Here is a 21,594-nt window from a genome sequence, read left to right on the forward strand (position 1 = left end):
GAACATACTGCAAGGTTATGTTCGTAACTTCTGCGTGCATGCCAAAAGCCTTAAGCCCCAATTTACTCGCAACCATTTTCTGAAATGCTCTGCATTTGTGGACGATCTGGCTTAGATGTGCGGATGACCAGGCCTAGATGTAGTCTGTTGCCACTTGCACTAACTCACCGCCTTTCGTAAAATGTTCTCTTTTCATATTGTTTAGTATTTTAGCTGTCTTCATTTGCGCACTCAGCATTTACATCGTCAGTCATGAACTACAATTCCTCATCACTGACACTACACCAATAACATCACGAAATCAGATGTAACTAAGCCGTTCTCCACAAGTCTGCTTTCCCCAACCCATCCATTGTTAGACGGAGAGGGTCATCTCATTTTGCATTGTCACATCTCACTCACTCTATGTGTTGTTATACACAGTAAGTAACCATTGATTTCAGGTAACTACTGCCAAAACAACACTTACGGCAATCTTCATACGCTAGGACTTAAGAATTCGCTTTCTACAATCATCATCACGCAAACGCACTCACTAGGCTTTTTCGCCACAGAAGGAGGCTGGCGCTGTGCTGTGCTGTTTATTTCTCGTCAGCGTTCATATATGAACACGTTCAAAGCATTTCTATAATGTTTCCGCTCGACATACTCACAATGACGAGAGAGGATACTCAGTTTGTTGTACCGTTGGTGACACGTTTTCGCTCGTCAGCTTTCTGCCAAGGCATGGCTTGGCGACTGTCAGGGTCTCGTCGGCATCGCTCGTTATGAAGCCTTTCACACTACTGAACACCTGGCCGTCGTTAGTGCTGATGTACTCATTCTAGAGTGAGCGCAGAGGTTTTATGTGCGTGATCGACCGGTGCTATGCCAACAAGTTCTGCTAGCTAGCCCAGAGGACCCCATCAGAATTACTAGCAAGCCGTTACTGTTGAGAGACGATACCAACGACGTTCCAATACTTGAGGCTGCGCCCCTTGTTTTCACTTAACGCGGATGAAAGGTTGAAGTCACTCCTAGGTAGGGCAATATTATGTTGCACTCAGTACCTGTGATTGAAACTTGCTAGAATGTGCCTGTTTGCGACCAGTAAAAATCAAAATTATTATTGTTTAAAAATCTGTAACCCTCCCATCTAAACAGCAAGGGCTCAGCTGCTTCTTCAAGAAACAGGAAGAGTGATATCTTGAATATTCGAAAAAAGAGAAAGTGCAATGCATGTGCAATGCAGAGAAGATATAAGCAATACAACACTAAACACTGGGAGGGTCCCTAGAGTACGTGATTGCATGAATGGATGGCAATCAGGTGGTCAAATGTTATTAGGAAACTTGAGGAAAATGGTGGTAGCAGGTGGCACAGGATACAGTTTCCTAAGTTCAACTGGAGAACCATTGTTCTGCACTAATTTTAACTACAGATTCACACGACCGACAAAACCACCAGCTCCAGGAGCGGGCTGCGCATCATGCGACACAATGCCAATCACCATTGCAAATGGCACCAGCATAGCGGACTTCCCATGAGGAAAAGAAGACATATTTTCGCTATCAAATATGAGCGGCAGTCAGCCGTGCTTTTAAGAGCAAACCTCTAAAGTACGGAAACATTGGCACTTTTTGTTTCACTGACATGAAGGTCCTCGTGAGAATGCAAGTCCCATGTTTGTTTCGCACCAAATGTATTAATTGCGAGGTATGTTTAACTAAAGAGGGGGCATCTGACAAGGGCTTAAGCCCTCCGCTATGGCAGCTCTTTTTTAATTCCCTTCTATATCTCTCCTTTACATCAAGGTTCAAGAGTCCGCCAAAATGTGAGGCAGTTATTGTTACACTTCCTTCAATTTTCCTTCAACCAATTTTACATTTTCTAAGATGCAGTTTTAAGAAGGTAGAGGTACAAACTGTGCAGTATAACCATATTCCGTGGCAATAAACCTGCATTAAATTTGTGCTGACAGCAGCTTGCCCAGTGCATTGCAAGGATTCTATGTCATACAAGGATTGATGTCATTGTGTAATTTTACATTACTGACTGACATTTTGATCTCAGTATCATAAACACCGGTAAACGATTATTGTAGAGCACAATGTTTTTACAGGAATAAGTGAACATATATAGTCTTTCCGAGGACACATGTATAGAACAGGCAACAGGTGTGCAATGTCAAAGCACCTGAAGCATGCTCAACTCCTTTATGTTAACAGCAGCTGCGTCAAGAGCTACATGAGCGACTATTTCTGTACAAGTCTACAGTTCCTGTAAATATAAGCTGAGGTACTGCTGTGAAGTGCATGTAGAGTTTGCATGCATTCCTACACCTGGCTGCAAGGCTAATTTGAAAATATTTTTCTAAATAGGCAGGTAAGATATGCATCACTGAAAAAGAATAACTACTATGAACAGCTCAGTATGGATCGCAGAGCCGAAAGCAGGAATCACGCATGACCCGATAGATGCTGGCTGCTGGCAACTGCAAATAAATACATCTAGAGCAACAGCTGTCAGTGGCTGTAGCAATGTCATGAATGACAAGAGGGGAAATTGTCTACTGCTTTAGAAACTAAAATTAGACGTCATATAATTAAATAACCAACCGATGAGCTAGCTGATGACAAAAGAAATGAACAGATTTTGTTATGCACCCACATACATTCTTTGAGGAGAGTCAGGTTGACTGTCATAACCGAACTGAAAGATGAGCCAGAAGATATGCTGCACACCAATTTGAATATCGGATGCACAGGTTTTCATTATTTCTCATCATGGTGCCTTGTACCAATGTCTAGGTATTAAATTGGACGTTGCGACCACTCTGCCTGGGATAAAAGAGAAGAGAAATAGAAAACGCATGCCTTCACTAGCAAGAAGCCTGATATCCCACGTCACAGCTTAGCATCTTAATAAAATTGGTGGCGCATTTAACAAATCTGCATACAATTGAAAACTACACAAATTTGTCGACTGGCAATGCAAGCAAGGGGAAGAGAAACAAAAAATACCAATGAACACTGGTGAGCGCGGTGTAGGGAGGTCTGTGGGCAGGTTCCGGGGCCTGGGAAGAGTTTCGAGCTCAGAGAATTGCCAGCAGCACAGCAGATGGCACGCAACCAAAAATAAATAACAAAGTGGAAATAAGTAACAAAAAACTATCGACAATGGCGAACGACTTGTATGCAGGCCGCACAAACGAGGGATATGGCAGAAAGCTAGAAAACCTAAATAAGTGTGCAGTCGCATCCACGACAGCTCGCAGGGCTCAGAAGGAGAGGAAGCATCGACGCTTACAGCACAGGAGTGAGGAAAGATATATCTAACGTTGACATAACACTGCCTCAAATTTTATTCCGTTAGGGAAGCACAGACAAGGATAGTAATGACATGGCGAGGAATATGCACCAGCTGTCCACATGCGATCACTGTCTCAGGTGCAAGCACTAATCCGATAAGTACCAACCCTGAGCAAAATATTACGCTGTCTGGTCGCAGCTGGCCTTGTGCGAGTGCTCCGTCGTGCAGCACTTCTTGTTGATTGTCTTTTACACAGTGCAAGTCCATGCTTTCGCGCTGAGTGTCGCAGCGCTAGAAAGCGACAGTTTAACTCTGTGTGATATCTGGTCCCATTTTTATTTACGACGGCACAAGAACCCTAAACGCACATAAAGACAAAGAGAACAACACTAATCTTGCAGGATGTAGGCCCTGCGGCAGCTGTATGCACACTGCCTCCACTCACATCCCTATATAGCCACATACAAATATCGCGTGTGAATACCGATCAGTTGCAAAGAAACGCTGAGCGGGACTCACCGGTTATGCGATTCACCCAGGCTTATTAAAACCGCGCAGGGGTCTTCGTTGCCTTTCCAGATGAAAACTTCGCAGCACTACCTTTCTTCATGGCTTACCCGTTGAAACTCGCCAAAGTTAACAGGGCGTAATTCTTGTGGTTGGCCTCCAAAACACACTCCTGGACAACTTGCTTTTGAATGAGTTCTTCACACGTGTCCGCCGTACAAGCACTCAAGCAATGCTTCAAAGAGGCAAATAATACATAACGAGAAGCGTCGCTTGCGCTGTCATGGCGCCGACGGCTGCGCTTTCGCGTCATTTAGAAACTGCAACCCGCCAGCAATTTTTTTTAAACCACGAATAATTAAATTTTGTTCGCAACAAAGACGCTATATTTTTTGAAATTTATTTCTGCTATATTTATGAATATCAAAGCACTTTCAGTTACTTTTTTTGGCATGTCGTTTGTAGAAGCTGCGATCCTGTGATCCCCTGATGTGCTAACAGACGACGGATGAGCCGAATGTGCTAGCAGACGATGCTGTTGACGGAATGCAATTTCGTTTGTTGCCAGATAAAATTACTAAGTTGCCAAAGCAGAAACCAGGTGTTTCAGGCCAAAGCAGAAACCAGATGGTCTCCCATCAAAATTTAAAATGGAAAGCTGCTCCTGCAGGCACCTCTCCCTCACTGCATGCCATATAGTAATGGGTTACAAACCCATATCTATTCGATTCGATACGCTGTAATGCACTACAGAGTGCATAGACATTGCTTCGTCCCAGCAAAAACAAGTTTTCATCATTAGTATAGTCAAACATTGTGCGATACATCTCTAAGCACAGTGGGGCAGAAAGTCCAAGATCACTGTTGTCAGGCTTAAAATGTGCTAAATGCATGAAACATTTTTATAGGATACTAACGCCTTCTAGTGTTATAATTTCTAAGCTGTACCTGACTGTAGCTAGTCTGTCAGTGAGAGCAGCATGATATCTGGCCGTAGTCGTCACTGGAGATATTGGCATAATTTACGATTAGAAGTGCAGCTCGAGGTTGGTGGCTAAAAAGTTAAGGCACCTTCTCCTTGGTTGAACAGCGCTGGCGTCACTACACAAACCAAATTGTTGGTTTTGTTTATTGGGTCTCAATGTCCAAAAGTGAGGTTGCATAATTTTAAGTTTGGTTTGGTTTATCGGGGTTTAACGTCCCAAAGCGACTCAGGCTATGAGAGACGCCGTAGTGAAGGGCTGCAAAAATTTCGACCATCAGGTGTTCTTTAACGTGCACTGACATCGCACAGTACACGGGCCTCTAGAATTCCGCTTCCATCGAAATTCGACTGCCGCGGCCGGGATTGAACCCGCGTCTTTCGGGCCAGCTGCCGAGCGCCATAACCACTTAGCCACCGCGGCGGCTTTGTATAATTTTAAGTAAGCTGCTCCTGTTTTCTTACGTAAAAGCACACAGTACAGATGCAAAACTTACTTTCCTGAAAGCATACATATTTTCAGGCACTTTTCACTAAACTTTCCCAAGAAGAACTGCTTAGTATATCTTGCATAGGTTACAGCTAAACCTCAATATATAGAACCTGAATATAACGAATTTCACTGCGCAACAAAGTTTGATTTTAGTTTTTAGTTTCCACTGAAGTCCATGTATTTTTTCCCTCGATTTAACGAAGCAGTTTTTTGCCGAAAAGATAATTTGGGCAAATTTCATCACTTTGTAAACTTAAAAATGTAATTTTTCTCAAAACGTGAAGGTTGCTACTGCTACCATCGAACAAGCATTGGCAGCAGCAGCAACCTACAAGTGCCACAAAATGCGAACACTCCTGAGCTGTCGAGCGCCCTAAACAACGAAGCCTGCCGCGGTGGCTCAGTGGTTAAGACACTCCACTGCTGGTACCAAGGACATTGCGGCTGCATTTCGGTGGAGCCAAAACAATGCGCCAATGTACTGTGTGACGTCAGTGCATGTTCAAGAGCCCCCCAGGTGGTGGTAATTTCCACAGCCCTCCACTACGGCATCTTTCGTAGCCGATGTCACTTTGGGACATTAAACCCCTCAAACCAAACAGCACCATCACACCTTCCCATGAAGTGCACACAGTCGATGGTCGCCATATCGCTTCCGTCAGGCGCACACACACAGTCAACTACACTGAGCACAGAGCATGCCAAACGAGCCGCACTCTATTTAATGAACCTCCGGCCAACTCATCCCTCTCATCAGCACGTGAGGGCAGATGATTGGTCGCAAGGTTTCTTGACACAAGTAATGAACTTTGCAGCGCCGCTAGGTTTCGTATTCAGTGAAGGAACTCGCTGTGTGGCAGTCACTGTAAGAACGCGTGAAGCTCGTGATCAGTTTTTAGTGGCGGCATTTACCTCCACCTATCATTGAAGATATTCGCAATCTGTTTAGAAATTATTTCAAGTTAAATGGTAATATAAATGCACTATGTCATGGGGAGCACCTCGGCACCGCAGAAAATTTAGACTAAACCTACATAGAGAGATATTTGATTAAGAGGGAATGAAGCTTCACTGAACTACTCTCGCCGCTAGTTATGCTAGCGTTTCTTCTAAAATCGCTTGTAATATCTTCAAAAATGCACGTGGCTTATGGTTTATGGAGGTTTAACGTCAAAAAGTGACCCAGGTTATGAGGGACGCCGTAGTGAGGGGCTCCAAAAATTTTGACCACCTGGCATTCTTCAACATGCACTGACATCGCACAGAACACGGGCCTCTAGAATTTTGCCTGCACAAAAATTCGACCGCCGCAGCCGGGATCGAACCTACATCTTTCGGGTAAGCAGCCGAGCGCCAGAACCACTGAGCCACCGCAGCGGCTCACGAATGCATGTGGGCAAATAATGCACCACTGAAAGACTAAAACCTTGACGCAATGGAGTTCACGATATAACAGTTTTTTTCTGAAAGGAACTATTTTGTTATACCAAGGTTTAACTAATTTGTACGGTTGTAACGGCATGGGTTGTAGCATGGTGAGCTCCTCTAAATATTGGCAGGCAAACTTGACTTGTCAAATCATACCTGCAGCATAGCTGCAATTCATAGCTGCAAAAGAAGAGATGGTTTATGTGGGACAGAAAAAGGAAATTACACAACTGAATTCGAACATTTCCCTGTGGACACACTACAAAACATTCCAATCCCTACCTCGTTGCCTGCTTCCGAACCTCGTCACTAGCAATGATTAATAGACAGTTCGATACAAAAACAAATGTTGCATGCCCACTGGAGTTAACCGAACTTTCCTTAAAGAAATTTTCTAAAGGTCCTCTTAAATTGCACAAGAACGTGTTTACTATATTCGTCGATAGCAATTGCAGTGCATGCCAGTTCATCAGCCTTGTATTGATGATAATGAAAACAAAAGCAAATTACCGTGTATTTTCACTCACCAGAAAACAGATATTGCACAGATAATTACCGCTGCAGGTCACAGCACTTCTGCGCTAAATACCGCACGACCTTCTTGTGCCGCTTTGAAAGCTCCTCGGCAGAGCACCCTTTCAGCATCAAATAGTACCGGAAAGAATCTGCAAAGTTTGGACAATGAGTAATGTCAGTGTGTTTATAAACAAATAATAAAATATTTTGAAAACAAGCTTTATCGTTCTTTTTGTTGCTGGTTCAGCCAGCGAATGGGTATGATAACTTAAAACACGAGCTCAGGTCATGTGAGGCATACAGAAATTGCAGCAATGCCACTGCTTTCTTCCCTTTATTTCATGCCACCTCTTACGCAAGCCTACACAAAGCTGAAATGACAAAACCATTAATAAGCAAAAAGATCCGTAGTTTCAGTACACCTCGCTAGATATCTGCTCACCTTCGTCATTAGCTACCTCTGAGCTGCTGAAGACAAAATGAGCCAATTTTCGGACATGCTTGATTATTCAGACTTTTCCGCGGCACCGCGACATGGCCCATAGAGCCAATGTACAAGAGTGCCTGAACGTTCAGACGCACCGCAACTGATTGCTTGATTTTTCGGACCTCATTCGCACTTGCCGCCAATACTGAAGCTGCCATACACTGTGTGGAACCATACAGTGGAGCCTCATTAATTCATAACTGCAAGAATGATCGAAAACTTGATCAAACAAAACGAAATTCAAGCTTGAAGTGAGCCTCTTACTTGCGATGCTGAAGTTCTTCGCAAGTCGGCACATTGCACCCGCGTGGTTTCGAATTTGTACTGTTCTCGAATGTCTTCCGCCACAAGGACTTGAACAGTATTTAGAGTTCAAGGAACTCATCTGTGCCGAGTCTTTCGTCTCGAATACGAGAAGAGGTAGCAGCGAAGCGGCGTGGGAGGCGTACGGCTTCCTGGACGGCGAGCGCAGAAGGAAATTGTGGTGCATTTTAAAGCGATGTCAGCGTACCCGCGTCAAAACGCACCACAAACCTGGGTTTCCTATCATAAAACCGTAAACAACTGGCGTTTTGATGACAGGCAAGACGCCACTCATTATACGCAAACCACCGCAGAGAGCATATCACTGGATACAAAGCCGATTTTGGCTCCAGTCGCTAGGCCTAATTACGAGGCCAATGCTGACTTAGCACCTGCTTCGGCTGTTTCTCGATTGTTATTGTTTCGCCATCTTATTGTTATTGCTTCTCTACGTTCTCGTTCCGGCCCATCGTATTGCGGGCGCAGCGCAGTTCCCACAGCACCGTGTTTGCTTTGTCGTTTAAGCTTTGTCCCAACCGCGCATTCATCGGCGACATGCTGAGGGCAGCAGAGCCAGGCCGAGCACGTGAAAGCGGTCACCGCCGTCGTCTGTGCACGTCACGCGGCGAAATTTAGTCATGAGGAGCTTTATAATGTGTGCAATACAACTGACCCCTTTCTCCGGCTTATTGGTAATAAGTTCATACGTTTTTCAGTAAAATTTGATTGTGCGAACTTCCTTATTTTTTAGTATTTTAGTGGTCCCTAGAGAGTTCAAAAAATCGGTCGTCTACTGTAACTGGCACCACCAAACTCTACGCCACGACTCTGAAAAGGTGGCAGCAAGTGGCACAGGCACAGTTGACTAAAGATCAATGAGAGAGGGGGCTTCTGTCCTATACTAAGTGTAACACCCGATTCACAGGAGTGATTAACTATTCCAGAATCTCGTTGCGTATCATGCGATTTGATGTCATTGCTCTGTATGAATTATGCCTGAACCATGGACAGCGCATGTTGAAAAACAATACATTTCTCTAGTTTTAGCAGTCGTCGACTCCGCTTTTAAATACAGCAACTTTATCACATTTTCTTGTTACCGGGGTGCTTGTGTGTCAACTTTTCGCTGCATCTTTGTTGTTTTGTATGGCGCTGCCATGTTCATTCCGGGACACGTTAATCTAAAATGGGGCAGCCGACGATACTGATATTTCCTTGTACCGGTTGAACAACACACACCCTTCAGTAACTGCTGTGACAGGAATGCAAACAGATTGCGTTTAGTCCCCCAGTCTATTTTTACTGCAGATAGAATCAGTCTGACACAAAATATCTTGCTATCATCATGCGCCAACGCAAAATAGACTGCAGGGAACCATACGTCATATATTTACGACCTCTATTTTGACCTCTCAAACCACCTCCCTCGCAAGAAGCTTGGAAAGCAGCGGCTGCAACAGCTGCCGCCTGATCGCATAGCCCACTGCGTATTTTTCAGCTGCCACTAGACGAGCAGAGCATCACTCAGAAGACTTTCATATTCAGTAAAAGCTCGTTAATTCGAACTTCACGGGACCGGGAAAAGAGTTTGTATTATCATATGTTCGAATAACGAATGGCCTCGAAAAAACTGACAAGACTCATTGCATTATGGTAGTAAACGTACCGTATTTACTCGTGTAACGAACTCACTCGCATAACGAACCAACCCACCCTGATTTTTTTCTAAAAATTTGAAAAAGAAACGTATATCGTTAACACTTCCCTCTGTTTCGCACCCTCATGGTCCACAACGCATTTCTTGGCAATGCGTCAAGATGCTGCGCAGCGATAACATCCCGGTGTGTTTACCTTTCGACATTAGCTCTAGCAAAGGGAAGAAGCGAACTTTGCAGAGTGCCAGCGCTTGTCCGGTTGTGCAAGCCTCATTTTCAATACATTCGCCTTAAGGGCGACCCGTTGAAGCGAACTTGCACTGCGGATTTTGAGCGGCGCGGCGGAACGCCGACGCACCGCCGCCGTGCAGCACCACAAGCGGCGGAAAATGGCCGGCTGCCGCCAGGATCTAGAAACTGCGTGATTTCATATGCTTAGCAAAAGGATGAAAAGAACAGCGGTGCATTTACAATTAAACTGTTATTTATTCAATGACGACAATGAGGCCGAATTATTCTTTTTGTCCCTTTTCTGAACCAAAATAATTAACCTGTTTGAACTTTCTGCGATTCCTGACATCAACCGACGCGTAGTGGCTAAGCCTAGAAGCCTTGAAAATCCAGAAGCATTCTGAAAATCAGGCGCGTTTCATCGCTAAAATTTTGTGCTGCGGACATCTTCAGACAAAGCGGAACCTTCGTGCGAATTTTGTTTGGCAGACTGTAGCGGCAACGACGAGTTCGTGGGGAAGTGAGAGGCCGCTTCGGCAGGCGCAGCCATGTTGTAGAAGCGGGCGGAAGCCTGACGCCGTCGCGCCCTTATTGGTCCGCGCATATAGCCCACGTTGGCCGCTTCCACCCAACGGCTGACCGCCGGGCGATGCTAAGAGCTAGCGTCATGATCGCGGCTGACCGCGTGATTCCGTTGGCGACTGATGGGTGGAAAGATGGACGACACTCGCGGAAGGAAAAAAATGTTTTTCGCAGGTAATCTGCAGCGCCCGTCCGAAGTCATATCCTTTCATGGGCGTTGGCTGAGACTGCGCCGACAGTACTTATCCGTATTTCCGAATTAACAGCGCTAATTAAAGAGTATTTAGTGGCTAGTTTCGGAGGCTGCGCAAAAATGAGGGTAGGCAGCCGCCACCGCGACCGTCAACCCCTACCAGTCGGCGCCGCCGGCCGCCGCGCCGGTGATGGCGCCATTTAGGCTTTACCCGCTCTTCCACAGTTTTATCTGGTTTCGTCTTCAGTCCCTGTTTAGGACGTGCGCAGCCTCTAACTATGCGGAGGTGCTTGTTTTTGGCCACGTGCTCTGTGCCAAGCTGCCCAGACGCGGTAGCGCGTAGTTCGAATTTTCCATAGCGAAACCGACTCGATTTCGAATTAGCAGGCTTTTTTTATACACAGACCTCTACGCAGCTTGGCCAGACAAAGAAGTGTAGTTCGAATTATCCGAAAATGTAAATTATCGAGGTTCAAATTCACGAGCTTTCACTGTAAAGTCCTTTTTATTGAGTGGATTGGCTCTCATCAGTCTGACAACAATGAGAGTATTGCAATTAATTATTTACAAACCCACGGAATCACAAATGGGCCACATTCTAAAAAAAGGGGGGGGGGGTTGATGGTCACCTGTAATAGTGACTAAATGCATGCAGCTATGCAACAAGAACGAGTGATTTACCTGACAATGAAGCCACCTTTAGAGGGGAAAGCAGTGGATGTATTTTCGTCATCCCCTTAGAGGTGGCATTATTTGACAGCGTACCTGTGAGGCTCCTCTGGGCGAGGATTTCGTTGCCCCACAGGCACACTGCCAACTGTTTGCAGAATGTGGAGTCGCTGCCCAATGCCGGCAGGCGATTCCACGCAGCCACTGGCACACAACTCCCATGCCCTACATGGACCTGATGATGAACACAGAGCACAGATTGTTTTAATACTGTTTTAAATGCCGAACTCACGCGACATGAAATGCCAACATAAACACACTTGCTAGTGATCTGACTTCTGATTGAAGATAAAAACCACTAAAAAATGTTCACATTAAGGAACCAGTCTTAGATGCGTTTCCTGAGAAGCACTTTCGCATTTTAATTTCCGCTCAAAGTAGCCAAGACACATTGCAGGGGTGGAGACAACAAATTTTTGGTTTTCATGTATTTTCTATCAAATACTGCACACTAGTTGCTTCCAAAAGTATGATACATGCTGCAGTACTCATATGTGTATGGAAAAAATGGTTTGGCTTGGCGTTACGGGGTTTTAACGTCCGAAAGCAACTCAGGCTATAAGGATCATCGTAGTGGAGAGCTTCGGAAATTTCTGCTACCTGGGGTATTTGTATATTCCATAATTACATCAGCACTGCAGAACAACAGCCCGGACTAGTTTCATGGGCCCCAACAGTCAAGACACACTGACTGCTACACTGTCTGCACTCATTACGTGCGCTGTACCGGCGCCTTTAAAATATTAACACACATAGCCAGTACTGCAATATTTAATATCAAGCTAGCAAGGGCCAAAAGTGAGCTCTCAGGTCCAAGCGGGCTGCTTTGTTAGAAACCTAGGCACCGCACCTCGTGACTTCCAACCCTTTGGCAAAGAAGCCAGTCTCAGAAAGAGGCGTAAAATTATGGCAAGTTAGTCAAGTTGGTATTTATTTTTGGTTAGCGTAGGTCTAAAAATAATATATAGCACAGCACATTCTGCTTTACATATCTGCAGCTGTGTTCCATGCTGTTTACAATACAATGAAAGACTGTAAAAATTTTCTCCTGCATGCTTGGAATCGTAACTGCTCTACAGGCCTTGTGACCTGCCCAAATCATGCTGTGAAGAATACTGGTAACTTATTGAATACTCTAATATTTTTATTCAGTTCAATTAAGATTTACACACTACGAAATTACAGGACTAATTCATGTATGAAGTTGTCACTGTTGTACAAAATACATATGGCACGGTGTAAGTTATGTGTTTCACCGTGGAAGCCTATTACAGAAGTAAACACCAAACGACGTTGAGTATGAAGAAACATAGAATCAAAACATTGCGTCTGCGCGTGGAATGCCATGAAATAATAAAAACAGTAAACTCAAGAATAACTTGTGGTAAAAGCACACTCAATGACAAAGGAAAAATGACTGCAAAGGGGTACACTACTATCACTTGTTGATCAAAACCAGGTCTCTTTTTCTAGGAGAGCCAGAGGAGGCTCACTTGCACGGGTGTCAAGGCCAAGTTTGTGCATGTGTGCAGCTTCTAAAATCTCACGCTCAATTCTATACTTTCCCCTTAACCTTGGGGTAACAATCATTGCATTCCATGCAATGTCCGGGGAGATTAGCGCCAATTTCATCCTTCAGAGAGCGCAAATGCGGTCGCAGTCTATCATTGATACATTGGCCAGTTTGGCGAACGTAAACTCTGCCACACTGCAGCGGAATCTGGTACACCACCTCAGTGGTGCAAGCGGCGCTGCACGGACCGTCCGCCACACGCCTGCAAAGTTGAGACAACTTGCAGGGGGCGGAGAACACAAGACGGATTCCCTGCTAAGCAGCCACCTTCTTCAGGTTATGTGCCATGTTATCCCCATAGGGCATAACCTCTAGCTGGTCTTAGTGAAGGGGGCTGCTTGCTTCCGCCGGTGCGTCTTGTCCCGCAGCTTCCACATCAGCGATTCAGCCACTGCCTGGAGGAGGGGTGGTGGAAAACTGTGGAATAAGATGCGCGGGAGGAAGCGAGCGGCCAGTGCAACTGCTCGTCACATGCTTTTGAGGATTTCTCGAAGTTTAATTTCAGATTTCATGACCGCACACAACGCCATACACTCGTGTCGTCGTAGCCATATGTGCGCGAAACACGATCAGCTGTTTGGTCTACAGCCTGCAGCCTCCCAATAACTTCACGTCGTTTCTTCTGCTTCCAAGGAGCCATTATCTACTGTACATGTGCAAGCAACGATTCGTAGTAGCCCGCAAAGCAAGTGTGCTTCCGTGATCCGTGGGCTCCATCCCTTACGAATATGATGAACCTTCCTTGTAGACTTTTCTAGCGGCCAGCAAGCTGCCCGAGCATGGTAAACAGAAGAGGTCCAGAGTCCACGGCCATTATGAAGTCTTAACAAATGCTTTTTTCTCACCTCTGAATAACACAGTACGTAAACAAAAAACTAGCGAAATACCACGCACCTCTCCAGCTTCATTCGTGGTCCCCACTGTGTCATCCGCTTGTTCTGTGTGCCCTACAGGTGCAAACTAAGACGGAAAACAAGAAAGACAGGTGGATAAAATGAACAGCAGCCTACAATACAAGGTTACTGTTTCGATTTTAACACGTCAAATTTCCACCCAGTAGCATATGCGGATCAAAAAAATAATCAGCCCAAATTTGAAGTTCTGGTTGCATAACAATTTTGCACTACACTGCAGTGGGAGCACTTCTCTCCCACAGGATCAAACGTATAAATCACCCTATCAGATTCAAGTATCTCAAACTAAGGCAGAAACGAACTACTTGCAACTAGAGAAAGAGGCTGTGACGTTAGTATTTGGTTTCAGTTTTGGGGTTGTCTGTATGGAAACCTGTTTATCTTAGTCACTACCACAAACATTTAGGACTATTTTGACTACACAGAACTATTCCCCACCTTCCCACACTGAATGACTGGCCTTGATGCTATGAAGTTATCAGGGTAAGTTAGAGTACCAAGAAATCTTTGAAAGCACCAACGCACATGCCCTCAGTCGCCTGCCTTGGCAAAGAAAAGAATGAGAATGAATTTTAATGGCACAAGGGCATCTGTGACTAAAGAGCGCCATGGCACAAGGTTGTTTCTTCTAGTCAAGTTGGGGTCAAAGACCCATTTCCCAAGCATTTGACCCTAAAGACGAGCACCAGGCAGGGGAAAGCAGCTTGTATTCATTGCATCACTGGTGGGTAGCCAGCGGCACTAGGATTCGAACACCACACCACCTGCATGCGAGGCGAGGCAGATGCTCAAACGACTAGGTCACCGCTGAGGTCGAAAAGAATGGGTAAAGAGCCTGTGGGAGTCTTCAGATTACCATATATACTCGCGCAATGAACCAACTTTTTTTCCAGAAAAGTTGACATCAGTTTGGGGGAAGAATTCATTATGCGGGAAAAAAGATTTTAACCAATGTTCTTGGAAGAGTAGAGATTTCACGTACCTCCGTCCGTCCTACCATCATCAACAAATGCACGTGGTCAGGAGTATTTGTGCCGCTCGTGTTTAGCGTCACTCACTTTGACGCGATCCGACAATTTTGTCGTAGCCGGCGCCACCGGCCAACTGCAGTGAGATAACGCGAACATGCTGAACACCGGCCCTTAAGGTCAGGCACGCATTTCTTGTTCGAGGTTAAAAAAACACACAGGACGGTAACGAGTGTGTAATGCAATTGTTTAAGCCAGCTTAAAGGGGCCATGCTACGATGTTTCTTCAATTGACGTCTTGTGCTTCAGTAATTAATGCAAGAGCTTATGATTCAATTTCCGAAATTTGGCTGCCCTGGACGCGCTGTATGTTCCAAAAAATGCGATAGAAATTGAGACCGGAAGACTCCTCCCTTCGGCAGCGACCGCCATATTGAATGCGGTCGTGACGTCACCAGGGCATGCACGGAGCAACATCGCCTGCTCTCGTTGCTGCAATACGCGCAGCGAGGTCTCATTCCGCCCTGTTCTTTCGCGGGCGATCGAAGTAGCAGTCGTCCCTCACATATGAGTGACTGGTGCCGCAAAATCGATAATAACAGTAACGCAGTTTTTCTTCGTTATAGGTAGGGTCCGGTTCCACTATAGGCCGATGCGACGGCGATCGATGGTCGGTTGGCTGGTCGGTATGCAAATGCCGTCGCTGACACAGTGGTCTCTCACGCTAGACCGACGACGACTCCAGCACGATCAACTACCGCCTTTCGTAGTAATGTTAAGAGTCAGCTTAGTGGGAACTGGCATAGTGTGATGGGGGACTAGTTGGTATAACATTCTATAAACTTATGAATTTTAAAACTTATTGGACCTCATGCTAGCCTCGGCGACATACGCGATGTGCGTGACCAGCGAAGGTGTGCTTTCAATCGGTGCCTGCGCATAGAACCTATCGGCGAAGAAAGCGGCACGGGCAGAAATTGCCGCAAGACGGTGCCGCTCTCCGCCGTCGCCTAGGCCTGTGCGGCCGAGCGAAAGCTACGCCCGCTGAGGCGACGGCCAGAAAAACTGCGCTTGTGTACATTATCTGTATCAAAAAAAGCGATACAAGCAGCTACATATCATATCTTCACACTTTATTACTATTCAATGAGGAACGTTTGCCATATTCTTGAATTTCGATCGACGTACCACTGGCCCCTTTTGTTACGAGGCCTAGCGAGTACGCAGGATTCGTGTGTGCGATTCCGGCGATTGCGGAGAGCGAATTCGCAAGTTTTAGCGCCTCCAAATAGCTGTCGAGCGTAGTTCTGTCTACAGTGCCCTCAAAGCGACGACTGCCTACATCGCAGGGTGGGAGTGCAATTAGGAGGAAGTGCCGATATATGACCGGGTATGCATAGCATGTGCATAAGGCAGCCGTCGGCGTAAACTGTGAAACACAAATCTGTTGTTTTCATTAATTCAAGTAATGCCCGACCGTATTTTTAGCTAAAGCGATCTAAAATTAAATTTTGGTTACATAAGAGAAATCAGATACAATTATCGAGAAGCGCCGGTATCCTACGCGAAGCGTTTCCCAAGCAAGTGATATAGCATCATCGGCGCTTATGGCAGTGTTATCATGGTGTGTAAATGAGTAAAAATGCGATTTGTGAGCAATAGTACGTAATATTTAAGATAAGAAAAACCCACCTAGCGTTTTATGCCACGCAAAGGAGCAGTACTGTGATGACCCCCATAATGCGCAGGTCCACACGGGACGGAGAGGCAAAGAGACACCGTATGGCTCAGTTTAAACAAACAGGTATATTCAATAATTACACATGATTAAGGTTATACATCAGAGGCTGGGGCGTCCGAGCTTACGTGCCGACGACTTCATGGGGGCGATGGAGTGGCTCCGGAGTTGGGCTCGAGCGGTTGCTGGCAGAAGCTGCACGCCGTCGGGCTTCGGCGCTGAAGGCTCTCTTGGCGAACGATGTCGTCCTCAGCGTGTATGCAGTAGAATTTCAATAGTCGTCCGTTTCTTCGAGGATGGTTCACAAACCCTTGCTCTAGTGTCGTTCGGCTTGGAAGATGAACAGGAGGTGAGCTTGTAGATGATGACAGCAGAGCATAATTTTACAACATGCATATACAGAGAGTTAAACTGGAAAAAGCAGAACTGAATTTTACAAAAGAACAAACTTTGCACTACTTTACTCATCGAACGGGCAGGTTAGTGCCTAAGTAGCATCACATTACATGCTAAGCATGGAGCCCCAGCTCAGACTGGACTGCATCCGTTTACATGTGCTTTTAAGCACTTGATTAACAAAGGACTAAGGGCGGTCATTTCCAGTGGCCCTCCCAAAGCATCAATTCTCCAATCCAAAATAACATGCGAGATGGGGACCACCCCTTGGGTTGGGCTTAGCCTCGACCCCAGAGTCTGTTAACAATACAAACTAAATAAACAACAAAAACGCCACCACTCTCTCTCAAGTGAGAGTATACACAGGCTCTCTCTTCGGAGCTAATTCACTAGCGCCTGTCTTTCCACATTCTTGGCGAGTACTGCCTGTCCGCCATGACAGGTGTCCGTCACGGCCCTTCTGGGAATGCGCTTTTGTTCACGAGGCACGGCGGGAAGCTGTGGGTGCCTTCCCGGCGATAGCCCACAAAGAAAGGGGAAGGAGGGAAAGAATGTTGTCTTCGCGGTAGCGCATAGCGTCGGCTGTGGTACGGCGCGCTCTGGCCCGCTGACAGCTCCCTTGTCCTGGAATCTGCCCGGAAATTGGGGAGGATAAAGCCTGTTTCCCCGGGGCGGCGGCGGGTCCGGTTGTTCAGGTCGTCACTCAAAGAGCATGGCTGGGTAATTGATGATGCCGCTGTCACGGGTCTCCGTCTACGCCGCGCCGTCGAACGTGGATCCTCGTAGCACACACGGAATGTCACACTCGCTCACCCTCCAGAAGAATGTTCTCCGAAAATTTGAGTCCACGCAGCTCCCCTTGTCTTTCTGAATCGCCTCGCACAGTGCGTCCGACAAAAAAACTTTTCGCTGCACTCAACACCACTGCACAACACCATATGCCTCCGCTGTCAATACTGGCGTCTCCAGGGGCAGCACTGATCTTCTTTTACAGATAAACATGAAACTCAGCACCCAAGCCTCTCCTTTCTAGTCCAAACTGGACGAAATAAATTTACCACAGTTACAAAGGAGCTCCCACTTCTACCACGATCACGGCGCAGACAAAAATATAGATAACGAAAGGAAGTAGGGCAGGTTCTGCATGCGCTCCGCATGCTCTCCTGTGAAGGTGTTACTTAATGACAGAAAGGTTTAACTATTAACTCCGATAACTTAACACATACGCATATAGCAATGTTATGAGCTGCGGCATTACACAATTCTAACCAGTTCACAACTCCGCTCTGTTTACGCCATTAGTCCGACTTAGCTTTCCGATTTCGCAGTGGATATCGGCCTTCATGAGTCATACTAAGTAAGTCTGTGCCCCTTTGTCTGCTTTGGGACTCGCGAGGGCTCGTGGCAGGAGCCTCTCCTGGCGTTATCTGCGCGGCAACCTCGCGCGCTTCTTCTTCTAGCAATGCATGAAGTAAATCCGGTGGCATTCCGGCCGTCACCTCGGGCGCCTGCCGAACAAATGCAGGAAAGGGCGTTTCTTGCGAACTATCTGCGCGCCCCGCTTCACTTCTGTCCCCATCAAAATCCGCGCTTTCCCTTTCCTCATTTCGTGAATACTGAACCGGTGCCGACTTGAGGCGATTTGCGTGTATCCTTATCAAACGCCGGTTCACGTCTCGGACTCTGAAGTTTACCGGAGAAAGCTTCTCGACAACCTCGCACGGTCCTCTCCACTTCGTCTGGAACTTACGAGCTAGCCCAATCTGCCTTTGGTAGTTTTCAATGTACACGCTGTCCCCCACATTAAACGGCGCGTCTCTAGCACTGCGATCGTGCACCTCCTTCCTGCGCTTCGCCGCTTTCTTTAAGGCCTCCTTTGCGATGTCCCTCGCCACTTGCAAGCGCGATTCTAGCTCAACCTTATAGTCGTCCAGTGAAGCGTATGGGACACGACGGGGGCCCTCTGGCACTTCACTAGGCTGGTCCGGGTCTCGGCCGTAGAGAAGAAAGAATGGCGATTCGCCCGTGCTCTCGTGTGCTGCGGAATTGTAGGCAAACATTGCATACGGGAGCCACAAGTCCCAGTCCAGCTGGTCGCGCGAAACAAAATGCGACAGGAACCCGGCCACGGTTTGGTTCAGTCGCTCCACCGCGCCGTTGCAAGCCGGATGGTACGGTGTTGTCTGCTTCTTAGCGATCTTAAGCAGCTCGCAAACTCTCCTCATTAGCTGCGACACGAAGTTCGTTCCCCGATCTGTCAAGAGTTGCCTCGGGGGTCCATGTCGGAGCACGATCTGTTCGACAAATGCTCTAGCAACCGTGTCTGCCTTCTGATCTGGGTGTGCTACCGCTTCCGCGTATTTTGCAAGGTGATCGACAAATACTAAAATGTACTTGTTTCCGGAAGTGGTCGTGGGCAATGGGCCCATTATGTCCATACCTGTCCGCTCGAAGGGAGCCGAAACCTCAGAGAACGGCTGAATTGGAGCTGGTCTTCGTCCCTTGGGTGTTTTTCTTTCGAGACAGGAATGACACTTCGCACAGTAGTCTCTAACATCCTGTCGCATGCCACTCCAAAAGTACAAACGCTCCACACGCCTGCGTGTCTTTGCTACGCCAAAATGACCGGCGCATGGCGCACCGTGAAACTCGCGAAGAACCCTTTCTGTCCACGACCGAGGTATGACGACTCTCTCCCAAGCGGTTTTCTCTGGTCTCCCTTTCCTGGTTGGCCTCGTGCGCCGACACAGGGTGCCGTCTTTGTCAATGAAATAACCTAGCTGTTCGGGGTGAGACGGTGCGCCCTCTAAGCTTTCGATTATTCGCTTCAGGTCAGGATCTTTGCACTGCTCTGTGCGTAATTCGGCGGGGTCGACTACGGGGACAAACTCATCTATAGCTGCCACGGCAGCTGTGCGGCTGAGTGCATCAGCATTCAGATGTGTCTTTCCTGACTTGTGCTCAACTTCAAAGCAGTATTCCTGCAGGTGTAGATTCCATCTAGCGAGTCGCGAGCTAGGGTCCCTGACACTCATCACCCATTTCAGAGGATGGCAGTCTGTGACTAGCTTGAATTTGCGGCCGTAAAGGTAGCATCTGAAGTGCTTTACTGCCCAGACAACGGCGAGGCACTCCCTTTCCGTAGCTCCGTACTTTTGCTCTGTGGGGCTCAGCTGTCGGCTAGCAAAAGCAACGGGATGTTCTTTGCCCTCGATAACCTGAGATAGCACGGCACCCACTGCGAACTTTGACGCATCTGTGGCCATAACGAAGGGCAAATTAAAATCCGGGTGGCGCAACAGCGGTGCACTCATTAGATTCCTTTTCAGGGCCCCAAAAGCATTCTCCGCGTTTTCGTCCCAGCGAAAGGCGACATTTTTGGCTGTTAAGGCGGTGAGCGGCTTAGCGAGCTTGGCGAACTCCTCTATGTGCCTTCGGTAGTAACCGATCAGGCCGAGAAACTGCCGGACCTGGCGGACGCTAGTCGGGGATGGAAAATCCGAGACACACCTTAGTTTCTCAGGGTCCGGTCGCACGCCGTCAGCTGAAACAACGTGCCCGAGGTATTTCACCTCGTTTTTGAGGAATTGGCACTTAGAGGGCTTCAGCTTGAGACCCGCTCCTCTTAGTCGCACCAAAACCTGCTCAATATCGCGCAAATGGTTCTCAAAACTGTCACTGTATATGATAATGTCATCCATATACACGAAGCACAGCCTCCCCAGAAGACCTGCCAGGATAACATCAGCGGTTCTCTGCCAGACAGCAGGGCTGTTGGCCAGACCCATCGGCATTCTTTTCCATTCATAGTGCCCTGAGGGCGTGTTGAATGCCGTTTTCTCGGCATCTGCCGGATCCATTGCTATCTGCCAGAATCCCGCCGCCATGTCCACTACCGTGAAGTACCTGGCAGAGCCCAGCTGAGAAAGCGTCTCCTGTATATTGGGGATGGGGTATGGATCGATGCGAGTTACGGCATTTAGTTTGCGGTAGTCCACTACCAATCGATACGAGCCATCTGGCTTTTCCACCAATAGTGCTGGTGCTCCCCAGGGTGACTTTGAGTGTTCGACAATGCCGCGATCAATCAGGTCCTGCACCTGCCGCTCCATCTCCTCACGTTGGGAGTAAGGAATCCTGTACGCACGCTGGTAAACGGGCGAGGAAGTGCCGGTTTCTATCCTGTGCTTTATAACGCCACAGCAGCCCAAATCCAGGTTGGACGCGGCGAATACCTCCGAGTAGTCGTTCAGCAAACCAGCCAGAGCCTCCCTCTCCCTGGATTTTACGTGAGAAAGATCGAACGACACCTTTGGAGCAGCCGAAGGACTAGCATGCTCTACAGTTGCGAGTACCGTATCGGTGGGCTCACGTTGCTCTATCGCAGAGGTGAAGAAAGCCAATGTTTTGTTCTTGGGAAGGCTCAGTGGCTGCTGGCTACAGTTAACCACCCGTAGGGGCACTTTGTGGGCGTCATTAACTGTCACGAGGCACGCGGCTGCCTTCAGGCCATTGCTGAGAGAGTCGACCGGCTCAAGCACTCCCACGGCGCCGCTCTCTACATCTGAAGGCACAAACGCGTACAAAATGTGCTCCGATCAAGGAAGG

The sequence above is a fragment of the Amblyomma americanum genome, chromosome 6 (genome assembly GCF_052857255.1).
Source record: "Amblyomma americanum isolate KBUSLIRL-KWMA chromosome 6, ASM5285725v1, whole genome shotgun sequence".
NCBI classification, from domain to species: domain Eukaryota; kingdom Metazoa; phylum Arthropoda; class Arachnida; order Ixodida; family Ixodidae; genus Amblyomma; species Amblyomma americanum.